Below are 14,991 nucleotides of genomic sequence, written 5' to 3'. Positions count from 1 at the left end.
GGGTCCTGATGAAGACCCACCAGACGGCCATCTCGAGGACGCCCGTCACGAAGCAACTGGACATGGTCCAGCAGGTCCAGGGTGTCGTGATGGTCCCGGGGCGTGGAGGGACGATCACCTTCAAGAGGGGAACGTTACTCAACAGTCCCCGCCAGCTGGAGTCGTACTGCCGCTAGAGGAGGCGCAGACGGAAGTGGTCCTGGACCACACCCCAGACGTACCACAACACGCGACACACCACCGCCACTACCACCACCGACATTTTCATCATGCAGGAGTTGATTCTATCAATACTCATTATTTATGTTTTATTATTACTGAAAAATATTTAGTTTTTTACCAGAATATTAATAATTTGTTGCTGTAATGTTCATCGCTAATGTTTGGAAATAAGATGTGTTACAACATGCAGAAATACGACACGCACCTGGCAGCTACCAGGTGATTGTAGTGGAGTAGCTACCTGGTGATTGTAGTGGTGTAGCTACCTGGTAAATGTAGTGGTGTAGCTACGTGGTGATTGTAGTGGTGGACCTACCTGGTGATTGTAGTGGTGGAGCTACCTGGTGATTGTAGTGGTGGAGCTCCCTGGTGATTGTAGTGGTGGAGCTACCTGGTGATGGTAGTGGTGTAGCTACCTGGTGATTGTAGTGGTGTAGCTATCTGGTGATGGTAGTGGTGTAGCTACCTGGTGATGGTAGTTGTGGAGCTACCTGGTGATGGTAGTGGTGGAGCTACCTGGTGATGGTAGTGGTGGAGCTCCCAGGTGATGGTAGTGGTGAAGCTCCCAGGTGATGGTAGTGGTGTAGCTACCAGGTGATGGTAGTGGTGGAGCTACCTGGTGATGGTAGTGGTGAAGCTCCCAGGTGATGGTAGTGGTGGAGCTACCTGGTGATGGTAGTGGTGAAGCTACCAGGTGATGGTAGTGGTGTAGCTACCAGGTGATGGTAGTGGTGGAGCTACCAGGTGATGGTAGTGGTGGAGCTACCAGGTGATGGTAGTGGTGTAGCTACCAGGTGATGGTAGTGGTGTAGCTACCTGGTGATGGTAGTGGTGTAGCTACCTGGTGATGGTAGTAGTGGAGCTACCTGGTGATGGTAGTGGTGAAGCTCCCAGGTGATGGTAGTGGTGTAGCTACCAGGTGATGGTAGTGGTGTAGCTACCTGGTGATGGTAGTGGTGTAGCTACCTGGTGATGGTAGTGGTGTAGCTACCTGGTGATGGTAGTGGTGTAGCTACCTGGTGATGGTAGTGGTGTAGCTACCTGGTGATGGTAGTGCTGAAGCTCCCAGGTGATGGTAGTGGTGTAGCTACCTGGTGATGGTAGTGGTGAAGCTCCCAGGTGATGGTAGTGGTGTTGCTTCCTGGTGATGGTAGTGGTGAAGCTCCTAGGTGATGGTAGTGGTGTAGCTACCTGGTGATGGTAGTGGTGAAGCTCCCAGGTGATGGTAGTGGTGAAGCTCCCAGGTGATGGTAGTGGTGGTGCTACCTGGTGATGGTAGTGGTAGACCTACCAGGTGTTTCCACCTGTGTCCCCTTGTTCGCATACCACCAGTGTTGAATAGTTAATCCTTGTTTACCCGGTTGATTCCTCTGAGGATTTTGTAGGTTGTGGTCATGTATCCCCTTACTCATTTGTCCTTCAGGGTCGTAAGGGTGCATTTCCCGCAGCCTTTCCTCGTAACTCATGCCTCACAGTTTCTGGGACTAGTCTAGTGGCATACCTTTGGACTTTTTCCAGCTTCGTCTTGTGCTTGACAAGGTACGGGCTCCATGCTGGGGCCGCATACTCCAGGATTGATCTTACATATGTGGTGTACAAGATTCTGAATGATTCCTTACACAGGTTCCTGAACGCTCTTCTATTGTTAGCCAGCCTCGCATATGCCGCAGACGTTATTCTTTTTATGTGGGCTTCAGGAGACAGGTTTGGTGTGATATCAACTCCTAGATCTTTCTCTCTGCCCGTTTCATTAAGTACTTCATCTCCTATTCTGTATTCTGTGTCTGGCCTGTTTCCACTGCCTAGTCCATTACTTTGCATTTACTCGGGTTGAACTTCAACAGTCATTTGTTGGACCATTCACTGAGTATTTCTAGGTCAGCTTGTAGCCTCCTACTATCATCCTCTGTTTCAATCCTCCTTATAATTTTTGCATCATCAGCAAACATTGAGAGAAACGATTCTATACCCTCTGGAGATCATTTACATATATCAGAAACGGTATAGGTCCAAGGACTGACCCCTGCGGGACCCCAATTGTAACGTCCTCGCCAATCTGAGACCTCACCCCTCACACTGACTCATTGTCTCCTGTTGCTTAGGTACTCCTTTATCCAATGGAGTACCTTCCCTTTCACACCGGCCTGCATCTCCAGCTTTTTCACTAGCCTCTTGTGTGGTACTGTCTCAAAGGCTTTCTGACAATCCAAAAATATGCAGTCTGCCCATCCTTCTCTTTTCTTGCCTGGTCGTAAAATTCAAGTAAACCATGTGAGGCAGGACCCGCCATCCCTGAACCCATGTTGATGCTGTGTTACAAAGTTATTCGCTCCAGATGTTCTACTAGCTTTCTTCGCACAATCTTCTCCATCAGCTTGCATGTTATGCAGGTTCGGGACACTGGCCTGTAGTTCAGTGCCTCCTGTCTATCCCCTTGTTATATCGGGACTACGTTAGCTGCTTTCCAAATTTCTGGAAGTTCCCCTGTTCCCAGTGATTTGTTGTACAATATGGAGAGTGGCAGGCACAGTTCTTCTGCTACTTCCATTAGTATCCAAGGGGAGATTTCCATCTGGGCCTATAGCCTTTGTCACATCCAACTCTAGTAAACACCTCCTTACTTCCCCGCTGGTAATCTCAAAATCTTTCAGTGGTTCCTGGTTAGCTATTCCCTCTCTTTTCTCTGGGATTTCTCGTTGCTTCTAAGGTGAAGATCTCCTGGAATTTCTTATTCAGTTCGTGACACACTTCCTTGACGTTTGTAGTGAATCCTTCTTCCCCCATTCTTAATTTCATAACCTGTTGCTTTACAGTTGTTTTTCTCCTGATGTCGATATGCAGCAATTTAGGATGAGTCTTTGCCTTGCTTGCGATGTCATTTTAGTATTATCTTTCTGCATCTCTTCTCATAATGACATATTCATTCCTGGCATTCTGTGTGTGTGTGTGTGTGTGTGTGTGTGTGTGGTGTGTGTGTGTGTGTGTGTGTGTACTCACCTAGTTGTACTCACCTAGTTGTGTTTGCGGGGGTTGAGCTCTGGCTCTTTGGTCCCCCTCTCAACCGTCAATCAACAGGTGTACAGATTCCTGAGCCTATCGGGCTCTATCATATATACACTGAAACTGTGTATGGAGTCAGCCTCCACCACATCACCCCCCTAATGCATTCCATTTGTCAACCACTCTGACACTAAAAAAATTCTTTCTAATATCTCTGTGGCTCATTTGGGCACTCAGTTTCCACCTGTGTCCCCATGTGCGTGTTCCCCTTGTGTTAAATAGACTGTCTTTATCTACCCTATCAATTCCTTCAGAATCTTGAATGTGGTGATCATGTCCCCCCTAACTCTTCTGTCTTCCAGCGAAGTGAGGTTTAATTCCCGTAGTCTCTCCTCGTAGCTCATACCTCTCAGCTCGGGTACTAGTCTGGTGGCAAACCTTTGAACCTTTTCCAGTTTAGTCTTATCCTTCACTAGATATGGACTCCATGCTGGGGCTGCATACTCCAGGATTGGCCTGACATATGTGGTATACAAAGTTCTGAATGATTCTTTACACAAGTTTCTGAATGCCGTTCGTATGTTGGGCAGCCTGGCATATGCCGCTGATGTTATCCGCTTGATATGTGCTGCAGGAGACAGGTCTGGCGTGATATCAACCCCCAAGTCTTTTTCCTTCTCTGACTCCTGAAGAATTTCCTCTCCCAGATGATACCATGTATCTGGCCTCCTGCTCCCTACACCTATCTTCATTACATTACATTTGGTTGGGTTAAACTCTAACAACCATTTGTTCGACCATTCCTTCAGCTTGTCTAGGTCTTCTTGAAGCCTCAAACAGTCCTCTTCTGTTTTAATCCTTCTCATAATTTTAGCATCGTCCGCAAATATTGAGAGAAATGAATCGATACACTCCGGGAGATCATTTACATATATCAGAAACAAGACAGGTTTGGTGTGATATCAACTCCTAGATCTTTCTCTCTGTTCGTTTCATTAAGTACTTCATCTCCTATTCTGTATCCTGTGTTTGGCCTCCTATTTCCACCACCTAGTTTCATTACTTTGCATTTACTCGGGTTGAACTTCAACAGCCATTTGTTGGACCATTCACCCAGTCTGTCTAGGTCATCTTGTAGCGTATCTTTCTGTGTGTGTGTGTATACTCACCTAGTTCTCACCTAGTTGTGTGTGTGTGTGTGTACTCACCTAGTTGTGTTTTCGGAGGTTGAGCTCTGGCTCTTTGGTCCCGCCACTCAACCGTCAACAACAGGTGTACAGATTCCTGAGCCTATTGGGCTCTATCATATCTACACTTGAAACTGTGTATGGAGTCAGCCTCCACCACATCACTTCCTGTGTGTGTGTGTGTGTGTGTGTGTGTGTGTGTGTGTGTGTGTGTGTGTGTGTGTGTGTGTGTGTGGTGTGTGTGTGTGTGTGTGTGTGTGTGTGGTGTGTGTGTATTTGTGTGTATTTGTGCGTATTTGTGTGTATTTGTGTGCATTTGTGTGTGTGTGTGTGTGTGTGTGTGTGTGTGTGTGTGTGTGTGTGTGTGTGTGTGTGTGTACTCACCTATTGTGCTTGCGGGGGTTGAGCTTTGGCTCTTTGGTCCCGCCTCTCAACTGTCAATCAACTGGTGTACAGATTCCTGAACCTACTGGGCTCTATCATATCTACATTTAAAACTGTGCATGGAGTCAGCCTCCACCACATCACTGCCTAATGCATTCCATCCGTTAACTACTCTGACACTGAAAAAGTTCCTTCTAACGTCCCTGTAGCTCATGTGGGTACTCAGTTTCCACCTGTGTCCCCTTGTTCGCGTCCCACCAGTGTTGAATAGTTTATCCTTGTTTACCCGGTCGATTCCTCTGAGGATTTTGTAGGTTGTGATCATGTCTCCCCTTACTCTTCTGTCTTCCAGTATCGTAAGGTGCATTTCCCGCAGCCTTTCCTCGTAACTCATGCCTCTTACTTCTGGGACTAGTCTAGTGGCATACGTTTGGACTTTTTCCAGCTTCGTCTTGTGCTTGACAAGGTACGGGCTCCATGCTGGGGCCGCATACTCCAGGATTGGTCTTACATATGTGGTGTACAAGATTCTGAATTATTCCTTACACAGGTTCCTGAACGCTGTTCTGATGTTAGCCAGCCTCGCATCTGCCGCAGACGTTATTCTTTTTATGTGGGCTTCAGGAGACAGGTTTGGTGTGATATCAACTCCTAGATCTTTCTCTCTGCTCGTTTCATTAAGTACTTCATCTCCTATTCTGTATCCTGTGTTTGGCCTCCTATTTCCACTGCCTATTTTCATTACTTTGCATTTACTCGGGTTGAACTTCAACAGCCATTTGTTGGACCATTCACTCAGTCTGTCTAGGTCATCTTGTAGCCTCCTACTATCGTCCTCAGTTTCAATCCTCCTCATAATTTTTGCATCATCGGCAAACATTGAGAGAAACGATTCTATACCCTCTGGAAGATCATTTACATATATCAGAAACAGTATAGGTCCAAGGACTGACCCCTGCGGTACTCCACTCGTAACGTCTCGCCAATCTGAGACCTCACCCCTCACACTGACTCGTTGTCTCCTGTTACTTAGGTACTCCTGTATCCAACGGAGTACCTTCCCTTTTGTCGGAAAATCCGACACCATTTAATAATAATATCATACAGACAGATAAGAGCTGTGTTGTATAAACAAGTTACCCATAGAAAACGTAACTTGTAGTGGAATTACCGTCTAAAGAAAACGGGATATCATCACCACATACTATTATAATTCACCAGCTATTCTGCTGGGAATTATTCTTAAATACATTAGTCTTTGGACTTTACCATCATAAAAACATCTTATATAAATTAACTTAATTATCAATATTAAAGTAGAGTAAATGTGACCCTTCTATCACTTTTTGAAATCTGGACAATGTAAGCCAGGCGTCAGAGGGAGGAAGGAGGGCAGCCATTGTTGTGTCACCTCCGAGACGTGTGGAGCAAATTCGGCTCCTATCATTCTGGACAATGTCGGCCAGTAACGTCAATAGTATGGAGTGTTAAACAGCCATTGTATATTGAGACCAGAGGCTCACACAGGAGCAAATTCGGCTCCTGTTAATTTTACTTGGACGTAGTGTTATGGAAACCAGAAGTGTACCATTGTCAACACGCTGTCTACAAATTCAAGTTAAGTGTCTATCCGAAACCCGTTTATCATTCATTTATGGCCATTAATGTCAGGATATAGGGTGACCCGGTTAGATCGCGAAATCGCCTCAAACTAAAGGTAATTAAGCCAGGTCTTCATGTTCTATGTACTGTATAGTGTTTTCTCTGATATACTTGTCATATATAGGTATCTGGCTTCACGGCTAGCGCACTTTTGACAGGTCAAGACGAGGATGCAAGATTTGTGCACCAGTTACTGGGTGATATGGAAGCTACCTCAAAGAGGATAATTTGGTGTCTACACCCTAGTTATACCTGGTGGACTAACCTGCTGTACTATAAGATAAGGAACCTCTTTAATGTATGTAGTTATTTCTGTAGTTTGATTGGCTGCATATATATATTAATTTAATAACCCCCCCCTAATGTGTAGAGGATCGATTTGTGAGATTATGAGATTATTGCAGAAATACAGTCCACTTATCATTATACAAATTGCTATCGAAGTATATAAATTAACGTAAATATAAATTCATATAAATTAAACAAATATAAATCTCACAGGTCGGTTCCCACATTATTTGGTCCTTCGAACCGGATTATTCGGTCCTATGAACCCACATTTGGTCATCTTAGTACCGGATGAACCAGTTAACCAGTGGATTCATTAAATATACTAGTGCATTGTTATTTAAACAAAGCCAGCAGTCAAGACGGCAGCGTAGCCTCGAGGGAGCTCAGGAGCCTCCCTCAGCCCAGTTCAGCTTCGTCAGCGGTTTCATGCACACCCACAGATATTTGGTGGCGTGTTATTTCGTGAAATGACAGCGCTAATATAGAATCCAGCCAAATTAGTGACTGTGTCTTCGCGAGATTGTTCACGGATTTCGTGGTGTTACATTTCGCGAGAGATTATCTACGAATTTTGTGGAGTTTATTTCGCGAGGTCACTAATAATATTTAATACTTCTAGATAATATTAGAAGTTTCATAGAGGCTAATTAAGAGGCTATTGTCAATAATTGTGTATATTATTTCTCCAAAATAGAGAATCATTTAATATATACTGCACTAGTGATCACAGTATAATATTTACTAATTGCCAACCCACAACAGGGTAGGATATGACTAGTTGAACTATTATTACTCATCCTAGTCCCATTATTACCATAGTCAGTTGAACTATATTGATCAACCTAGCACCATTAATGAATGGTCCAGACCCTATTTTGGGTGTAATTTTTATCAACTCGAGTTGAGTTGTATATATATAATTTACTTATGATCATTACACCTTTGAGTGATTAATTAGTGTCTCTACCATCCTAGGGTGATATAGAAGAGCTAACCTAAAGGTACTTCCAGTGACACTGGTTTATCACTCAAATCATTAGTGTGTATGATTGTATATATATAATGTGTATTAATTTTAAGTGCTAACCTCTAGTAGAGGTAGGATTATTGCCTAGTGAGTGCAGAATTTTACCCTAGGCTACCATTAGTACTTGCTCACAATTTATGAGCCAGTGGTGCTCAATTAACAAGTCACCATGACTAATCCACAGAAAGCAAAGCGTGCTTTAATATCAAGCAAACGCCAACTAACAAGAGATCTCAACCAATATGAACAGTTGTTATATGAGCCTGTAATTAATTATCATCGGTTGAAAATACCACTGTTACAGATTCAAACCCAATTGCATATATTGAAAGCAAATAGGAAATCTTACCAAAATCAGGTCCACGACGACGACATAGTAGTTGAAGATGTGGAACCATTCCTGTCTGACCTTGCACAATATGAAGAAGAAACTCAAGCCAGGTTGGAACATTTACACAGGATAATTGAATCAGAACAAATAGCAAGTACACCAAATAAAGTAGATAATGTTATGGATGATCTGGATCTTTTTGAGAATAAATGTAAAGCCAGATTTGATCCTTTAATCAACAAGGATAAAGCTTCACCCAGTAAAGCTTCACCCACTACAGCTTCACCCAATATTATACCACCAGAAATTAAGCAGTTTTCAGACAATTTATCCACAGTCTCTGTGGTTTCTGAAAACCCAATACCTGAAGCTACTAAGTTAACATGCCTCCAAACTAGAGGTGAAGCTGAACCAGTAGTAGAAAATGTAAATGAAAATAGCGACAGCACTAATTTCCCAGTCCAGCCTCCTAGGAATAATGCTGGCAATGAGAAAACTGTCATACATCTAGTACTACAATTGCTGGATTTACCTCAACCTGATCAGACTGCTGACTCATTACAATCCTTCAGCATGGAGTTTGAGTCACTACTAAGAATATTCAGTCTTAAGGTTGATATAACTACTAGTGAATGGATGACCAAAGTAGTCCTTCAACGAAAATTGTCCAGCGATATACTAGATGAATTATATGCACATCAACATAACACCATCCTGACAGTACAGGACATCACTGAAGGTTTACATTCCATCATAAACAAACGACGAGCAAATGAGGAAGTTAAAGCCTCTTGCAAGCCTTCAGAAATAGAAAATAAGAGTCAATTAAAGGGTAAAACAACTACCCTAAATAAACATCAGTCAATTACTCAAACATCAATTTGCAGAAAATCTGACAATGCAGCAGCATCCTCCAAGCCTACTGTTACTAGTTCACCCAAACCGGTAACTTCCAAACGTGCAGTAGGCTGGGGGACATGTATGTTCTGCAAAAAGAAACATTCAACATACTGTTGTGCTAATTATCCAACCAGAGACACTCGTATGGAGCGACTCCAGGAATTAGGGAGATGTGCAAGGTGTCTCAAGTCACACAACATAGACTATTGTGATACCCAATTCAACACCTGTAACAGGTGTAGAAGAGGTAGGCACCATGCAGCACTGTGCAAATATACGAAATTAACGTATTCAAGACCCAAGGTGGAAGATAGCATTCCCACCACAGTACAGTACTGCAAGGTGCAACAAACAAAGAGTGTCCAATCGGCAAAGTCTAAAGGTAATACGACTTTGCCTACTGCCCAAATTACCATCCTGAATAAGAGGGCCAAGGTCCATACCCGAGGGTTGTTTGACCAAGGATCCCAGAGAACATACATCACTAAAAGGTTGGCAGATGAATTACAATTAAGGCCTGTAGCCCAGATGTCATTCAACATCTCAGGGTTTGTAACAGATGCAGGATCTCAAGTCTACCAGGTGGTACAACCATCAGTACGCTTAGGCAGGTACGTCTGTCGAGTACAAGCCATTGTGGTGGACAAAATACCAGTAGACCTACAAGTTCAAGGTCTGAGAGCAACAGCCAAATTCCTGAGAAATAGAGGAATAAAATTGGCAGATAATATTAAGTCTGATCACCTCACTGACTTCGGTCTCCTTGTTGGGACAGACTATTGCCATCGATTCATCGGTAGCCCTACTAAATATCAGGGCATAACCATGTTAAACTCTGCAGGAGGTAAATTACTCTCAGGCCCAGTATCAAGCCTGAGGAGACCTATGCCTGCAGATAAACAATACCAGTAGAAATCTAAATTTGTCAGCTGATTATATTTCTCCAGTAGCATTATACTAAGGAGATTACAGCTGACTATAGTAACAGAGGTTGATGTTAGTATCATCATTTGAAGCTGAAGATGAGTTCATGAGGCTCAGTGGCAAATCAGTGAACAGTAGCCTAAAACAGCTACAAGTCACTGCGACCAATGTCACTGAACCCACTGCAGTCTCAGAACCATACTTTACTTTAATGATGAGCTATTCAATCTTCTGAATCAATTAACTAAATTAAACCCCAATAAATCTGATGACTGATTTGATACATTTATTATTTAATCAAGATGTATTCCATGGGCCTCAGTGTTTATATATCAGTGACCAGTTACCTGAAGAAACTTCAAGTTATATCTATGTCACTGATCTCACTGCAGTCCCTGAATCATACTTGACTGTAGTACTTGATCACATCCAGTCTTCTGGGTTAAATAATATGTAATAAGGCTTGAATATTAGCCTTTCAAGAGTTGACAGGGAAATGAAATTGCATTAGACTTCTAACCCCTACAACTCTAGTACGGGACATCCGTCCTGTACGAACAGACACACAAATGTGTGATTACTAACTACTAACATCAAATTAATTAATAATTCGAAGGAGGAGTATCGGTGTTCGTCTGTTCTAATTAGGACTTCGACCCGTGAGCAGCCCCTGGGGAATTATGTCGGAAAATCCGACACCATTTAATAATAATATCATACAGACAGATAAGAGCTGTGTTGTATAAACAAGTTACCCATAGAAAACGTAACTTGTAGTGGAATTACCGTCTAAAGAAAACGGGATATCATCACCACATACTATTATAATTCACCAGCTATTCTGCTGGGAATTATTCTTAAATACATTAGTCTTTGGACTTTACCATCATAAAAACATCTTATATAAATTAACTTAATTATCAATATTAAAGTAGAGTAAATGTGACCCTTCTATCACTTTTGAAATCTGGACAATGTAAGCCAGGCGTCAGAGGGAGGAAGGAGGGCAGCCATTGTTGTGTCACCTCCGAGACGTGTGGAGCAAATTCGGCTCCTATCATTCTGGACAATGTCGGCCAGTAACGTCAATAGTATGGAGTGTTAAACAGCCATTGTATATTGAGACCAGAGGCTCACACAGGAGCAAATTCGGCTCCTGTTAATTTTACTTGGACGTAGTGTTATGGAAACCAAAGTGTACCATTGTCAACACGCTGTCTACAATTCAAGTTAAGTGTCTATCCGAAACCCGTTTATCATTCATTTATGGCCATTAATGTCAGGATATAGGGTGACCCGGTTAGATCGCGAAATCGCCTCAAACTAAAGGTAATTAAGCCAGGTCTTCATGTTCTATGTACTGTATAGTGTTTTCTCTGATATACTTGTCATATATAGGTATCTGGCTTCACGGCTAGCAGCGCACTTTTGACAGGTCAAGACGAGGATGCAAGATTTGTGCACCAGTTACTGGGTGATATGGAAGCTACCTCAAAGAGGATAATTTGGTGTCTACACCCTAGTTATACCTGGTGGACTAACCTGCTGTACTATAAGATAAGGAACCTCTTTAATGTATGTAGTTATTTCTGTAGTTTGATTGGCTGCATATATATTAATTTAATAACCCCCCCTAATGTGTAGAGGATCGATTTGTGAGATTATGAGATTATTGCAGAAATACAGTCCACTTATCATTATACAAATTGCTATCGAAGTATATAAATTAACGTAAATATAAATTCATATAAATTAAACAAATATAAATCTCACAGGTCGGTTCCCACACCTTTCACTCCAGCCTGCATCTCCAGTTTTTTCACTAGCCTCTTGTGTGGCACTGTATCAAAGGCTTTCTGACAATCCAAAAATATGCAGTCTGCCCACCCTTCTCTTTCTTGCCTTATTTTTGTTGCCTGGTCGTAGAATTCAAGTAACCCTGTGAGGCAGGACCTGCCATCCCTGAATCCGTGTTGATGCTGTGTTACAAAGTTCTTTCGCTCCAGGTGCTCCACTAGCTTTCTTCGCACAATCTTCTCCATCATCTTGCATGGTATGCAGGTTAGGGACACTGGCCTGTAATTCAGTGCCTCCTGTCTATCCCCTTCCTTGTATATCGGGACTACGTTAGCTGCTTTCCAAATATCTGGCAGTTCCCCTGTTGCCAGTGATTTGTTATACAATATGGAGAGCAGGAGGCACAGTTCTTCTGCTCCTTCCTTTAGTATCCAAGGGGAGATTCCATCTGGGCCTATAGCCTTTGTCACATCCAATTCTAGTCAACACTTCCTTACTTCCCTGCTGGTAATCTCAAACTCTTCCAGAGGTTTCTGGTTAGCTATTCCCTCTCTTATCTCTGGGATTTCTCCTTGCTCTAAGGTGAAGACCTCTTGGAATTTCTTATTCAGTTCCTCACACACTTCCTTGTCGTTTGTAGTGAATCCTTCTGCCCCTATCCTTAATTTCATAACCTGTTCCTTTACTCTTGTTTTTCTCCTGATGTGACTATGCAGCAATTTAGGCTGAGTCTTTGCCTTACTTGTGATGTCATTTTCGTATTGTCTTTCTGCCTCTCTTCTCATCCTGACATATTCATTCCTGGCATTCTGGTATCTTTCTCTGCTCTCCAGTGTCCTGTTATTCCTATAGTTTCTCCATGCCCTTTTACTTTGCTGCTTAGCTAGCCTACATCTCTGATTAAACCATGGGTTTCTCATCTTCATTTCACTGTTTTCCTTTTGGACTGGGACAAACTTGTTTGCTGCGTCCTTGTATTTTTGCGTGATGTATTCCATCATATCTTGGGCCGTCTTTTCCCTGAGCTCTGTTTCCCATGCTATATCTGTTAGGAATTTTCTTATCTCCTCATAGTTTCCCTTTCGGTATGCTAACCTTTTGGTTTCGGTATCCCTCCTCGAGTTCAATAACCCTTCTTCAATCAGGTACTCAAACACCAATACACTGTGGTCGCTCATTCCTACTGGGGCCTCAAAACTGATTTCTCTTATGTCAGAGTCGTTCAGGGTGAAGACCAGGTCGAGTCTCGCTGGTTCGTCATTTCCTCTCATCCTTGTGGGTTCTCTGACATGCTGGGTTAAGAAGTTTCTAGTCGCCACCTCCAGTAGTTTGGCTCTCCACGTATCCTCGCCTCCATGCGGTTCTTTGTTCTCCCAATCAATCCTGCCGTGATTGAACTCCCCCATGATGAGCAGGTGGGATCTATTTCTACAGGCAGAAGAGACTGCCCTCTCAATTATAATGTTAACTGCCATGTTATTGCTTACGTACTCTTGACTGGGTCTTCTGTCATTTGGTGGAGGATTATATATTACTGCTACTACTATCCTTGGTCCTCCCATTGTCATGGTGCCTGCTATGTAGTCTCTGAAACCCTCACAGCCCGGGATAGCCATCTCCTTAAAATTCCATTCCTTTCTCATGAGTAGGGCCACTCCACCTCCTCCCCTACCTTCCCTCTCTTTCCTTATTATTGTGTACTCCTGGGGAAACACGGCATTCGTTATGATTCCAGAGAGTTTTGTTTCAGTGAGTCCAATTACATCTGGGTTCACTTCTTGTGCTCTTTCCCTTAGTTCACTTGCCTTGCTTGTGATCCCATCTATGTTCGAGTACATTGCCATGAAACTAACTCTCTTCTGCTTCTCCTCTGGGGGGGACCTGTGGGGTCTGGGGTGAGCGGGAGCTGGTAGGATCTGGTTCGGGGAGACTGGTGGAGGAGGAAGGGCTTGGGGGGTAGGTGAGGGTAAGGAGAGTGGGTTAGGGGGGAGGGGGAGGGTAGGGGGAGTGGGTGAGGGGAGGGAGGGTTGGGGGGGTGAGAGGGGAGGGTTGGGGGGGGTATGGGGAAGAAAGGGGGGTTTGGGGGGGCAATAAAGTGGGGAGGGCTTGTGGGGCATGGGGGGAAAGGGAAGGCTGAGGTGGTTGAGGAAGAGGGGAGGGTTTTGGGGAGTGGTGGAGAGGGGAAGGCTTAGGTGGGGTGGGAGAGTGGGGGGCTTAGGGGGGTAGGGGAGAATGGAGGGCTTGTGGGTGGGAGAGACGGAAGGGCATGGGGGATGGGGGAGAAGGGAGGTCTTGGGGGGAGGGGGGAGTGGGAGGAGGGGGATGAGTGGGAGGAGAGGGGTGGGTGGGGGGAGGGTGCCTTAGGTGGGTACTTAGTGGGGGGCTGACAGAGGTTGGGGCAGGTAGGGTGTCTGTTGGGTAGAATGTAGGGGTGGTGCCGCACTCCCTGTGGCTAATGCACTGTTTGAGGAGGGTTCCCCATTCCCCTCTGGGATTGTAAGGATCGGGGGTGTGGCTCCCTGATTCCTTTCTCTCTCTCTGCGCTCCTTCCTCGCGTCTGCTGCCTGCATTCTCTCATCCCTTGTCATATCCCTCTGCAAGAATACTCTTTTGAACTTCTCTACATTTGTTAGACAGCACTTCCTTTCTAACAGTTCCTCTTTCGCGATTTCGCTCATGAAAACCACCTTCATCATTCGGTCTCTGTCCTTGTTGTACTTTCCAAGCCTGAAAACCTTTTCAACATTTTGCTCAGCTCCCTCCATCCTTACCTCTTTAAGGATCTCTTTAATCATGTTTTTGTCCTTGTCTCTCCGCTCCTTTGGTCTGGTCCTTGTTTGCTCTTTAATGCCTGCTACTACTACAGCTCTATTTCTCTCTATCAGCCGGCTAGTACATCTAGCCGCTTCCTGAGAGGAAGCCACTTCCATGGCAACTTCCTTAACTGCAGACCTAGCTTCAGGGCTCGTTTTAAGTATTTCAGCAAATGAGAGCTGAGGTGTGGACGTCCCCTCCACAGTAGCATTCCTGTCTCCCTGAGGCACGGTTTGTGTCTGGTATTGTGGAGAAGTCTCCTTCAGGCATCTTATCTCCTTCTTTGCTGCCCTTAGTTCATCCTGCAGGTTGGCAACTGTCTCCCTCATTACCCTCAGTCCTTCACTGAATTCATCCCACATTTGCTGGAATACTCCCATCATCCAGGCTTCCTGTTCCACCCCTTCCTCTGAATTTGTTCCAGCCGCAATTGACATCCTGCGTGTGTAAAT

Source organism: Procambarus clarkii, chromosome 54 (genome assembly GCF_040958095.1).
Source record: "Procambarus clarkii isolate CNS0578487 chromosome 54, FALCON_Pclarkii_2.0, whole genome shotgun sequence".
In the NCBI taxonomy this organism is placed as follows: domain Eukaryota; kingdom Metazoa; phylum Arthropoda; class Malacostraca; order Decapoda; family Cambaridae; genus Procambarus; species Procambarus clarkii.
The sequence above is the reverse complement of the archived record's forward strand: the minus strand, read 5'-3'. Positions refer to the sequence as shown.